Source organism: Perca fluviatilis, chromosome 2, assembly GCF_010015445.1.
Source record: "Perca fluviatilis chromosome 2, GENO_Pfluv_1.0, whole genome shotgun sequence".
NCBI lineage: Eukaryota > Metazoa > Chordata > Actinopteri > Perciformes > Percidae > Perca > Perca fluviatilis.
This window is the reverse complement of record NC_053113.1, coordinates 9,018,767-9,021,439: the sequence shown is the minus strand read 5'-3', so window position 1 is coordinate 9,021,439 and position 2,673 is coordinate 9,018,767. Positions and strand designations below refer to the sequence as shown.

Sequence of the window (2,673 nt, the reverse complement as noted above, 5' to 3'; positions counted from 1 at the left end):
GTACTCTAATACAGTACACTAGTCCTCTCATACAGTACACGAGAGTAGTATAAAGATGGCGGTTTTGCGCGTGCATGTGTGACGTCATCTCACACGCACACGCAAACCTGCCATGCCAACTGATGATATGAGCGTGTGTGATGACGGCGCGGCCGCACGTCGTTACTCGCGATCGCCATCTAGTGGCTGAATATGTTAGTGCATCTAATCGTCGAAGCTGCGCACGCATCTAGCGGATGTGATGACGTCGCGGTCGAACGTCGGCACCCGCGCCATCTAGTGGCCGAATATGGTAGTGCATCTAGCGGATGTGATGATCTTCGGGATTGTTCGGTTAGTCGCATTCCTGCAACGAGGGCCTTGTGGCCTTGAGCTGAGGCGGCCTCTCACACCCGCTTCGAATGAGGTCACTCTGTCGTACTACCTGGGGGGGTCTGCACACTTTTTAGCTTTTCTGCTAGCTAGCTAGCTTACTACCACGTTTTTCCACAATCAATACCGGTGAGTTTTTTTGTGAGAAAAAAAAAAAGAGGATCCTTTTTTCAGCAGTGCACTGTTTAAAACCCCTTGTTTCATGCTAGCTGTCTCTTTTTTAGATGCTTTTTTCTAGCTAGTCTGGTAGCTAGCTAGATAGCTACCACGTTTTTCCTCATCAAAAAAAAACCCCTCTCTGGAGTTTCACTTTTAATTCTTCTTGGTGAAAGCAACGAGGTGTTTCGTTTTTTCAGCAATACCTACTAGTGGTAAGTAAATTTAAAAGCACCTCTTGTGTTTAAGGATGTTCAAAGATATTTAATTCATTCAGTCATTCATGAATTAGCTAAAACTTTTGACCGTGTGTGTTCGTTAATGCGGTGTCGTATCGATAGTAAAAACACGTGTTAGCCCAGTGGTTAGCTTGTAAATGTGAGGTCTATTGTTGGGGGTGTTAAATCGTCATAAAGGGGTGGTTTGTGGTGTTTAAAACCCCCTTGTTTTCAAGGCTGACTGCTCACTTTTTACCTGCAGTTTTAGCTAAGGTGCTAGCTAAAAATTTTCCCTCGTTTTCTCAGGCTTCCACAACAAATACCTCTGAAGAAAAGAGGATTCGTTTCTACAGAAATGGCTGCGTTTGGTGAGTAAATTAAAAAAAAAGCTTATTGTAAGGTGTTTAATTCATTCAGTCATTTGTGACTTTAAAAGTTTTTTTTGTTGTATAATGCAGTTTGCGTCATTAGGTGATTTTACAAAGAGCTGGGACAATGTGGCTGTGTTAGTTGATGAAACACTTATACCACAAGGTAAAACCTATAAATATATTATACACTACAGCATTAATTGATTTAGTACTGTGTTTTCATTAATTTTTGTTTTTGTTTTTTAAAAGAGCTGTGTAGCCCCGATCCTACAGACCCCAACACACCAGAACATAAAACAAAAGGTCCTTCTAATAAGGAATAAGAACGTTGGAAACAGGTATTTATGGGGCTATTTATCTCTTTCAGGCTGTAATATTTATTACTATTTAATTTATCACCGTGTTTCTAGTCCTCTAATATATATATATATTCTGTGTCTAGACAATCCGTTCCTGAACAAAGGATCCGGGTAAGGTGATGGCTACTCGATAGCACATAGGGCTGAAATCAACCATGATAAAAGGCCGTGTGCTTCTCTAAACCTCTCTGTGAAAGCTGCTACCCCTAAAAACGTTCACCATCGTAAGCATAAGAAGCAATTTATTGAGGTGAGTTGAAAAGAAAAACGGTAAAATGCTGTGTTGTATAAAAAAAAATAATCTAATGCATCTAATCTAATGCTTATTACAGCCTGAGCCATACCAGAAAGGCTTCCCGCCCAAAAGACGCAACCATTCCTTTGTTCCGGTTTCATCTTACCCGGCCACTGTATCTTATGATCCTAACACAGTTGCAGAGGTGAGAAACCCTTTTGTATCTAGCAGAATATATTTACATGTGTTATAAAAGCTTTTTAAATAAAATCTATATGTTGTTAAAAAAGCCCTTTCCTTTGTTTTAGCAACTAAAGGCTACGGAAGACTTAGTTTCATTGTATTTGACGCCTGAGGACGATTTCACACAGCCACCCCCATGGAGCAGAAACGGATGTCTACACAAGCCTAAGAAGGGATCTAAGAAGAGATCTATTGAGGTGAATTGAAAAGAAAAACATGAAAATAGAGTGTTGTATTTAAAAAAAAGAAAAAAAAAAAATTTCTAATCTAATGCTTATTACAGCCTGAGCCATACCAGAAAGGCTTCCCGCCCAAAAGACGCAACCATTCCTTTGTTCCGGTCTCATCTTACCCGGCCACTGTATCTTATGATCCTAACACAGTTGCAGAGGTGAGAAACCCTTTTGTATCTAGCAGAATATATTTACATAGTGTTATAAAAGCTTTTAAATAAAATGTATATATTGTTAAAAAGGCATTTCTTTTGTTTTAGCATGTCAACGAACCGAAGACTTAGAGTCCTTGTATTTGTTGTCGTCTTAAGTGTGATTTCACACATAGTACACCAAAGCCCTGCCACCCCACGAGTGACTCCATTGAGAGGGGACAAAAGGACACCCCTTTACAAAAGACATCTGATGAGGTGTGTGGGTGTGTGTCTGTGTTGTGTGTGTGTGTGTGTGTGTGTGTGTGTGTGTGCGCGCGTGTCTTTATTTAAC

At 40.3% G+C, this 2,673-nt stretch overlaps 1 long non-coding RNA gene across 1 annotated transcript; it reads left to right on the top strand.

The window, feature by feature from the left end:
- The first annotated feature begins 1,597 nt into the window (after positions 1-1,597).
- On the top strand, positions 1,598-2,363 carry LOC120544059. Its single transcript, XR_005636434.1, has 4 exons — positions 1,598-1,726; positions 1,809-1,916; positions 2,020-2,151; positions 2,238-2,363. It is a non-coding gene; the product is annotated as an uncharacterized LOC120544059 (long non-coding RNA).
- The last annotated feature ends 310 nt before the right edge of the window (positions 2,364-2,673 follow it).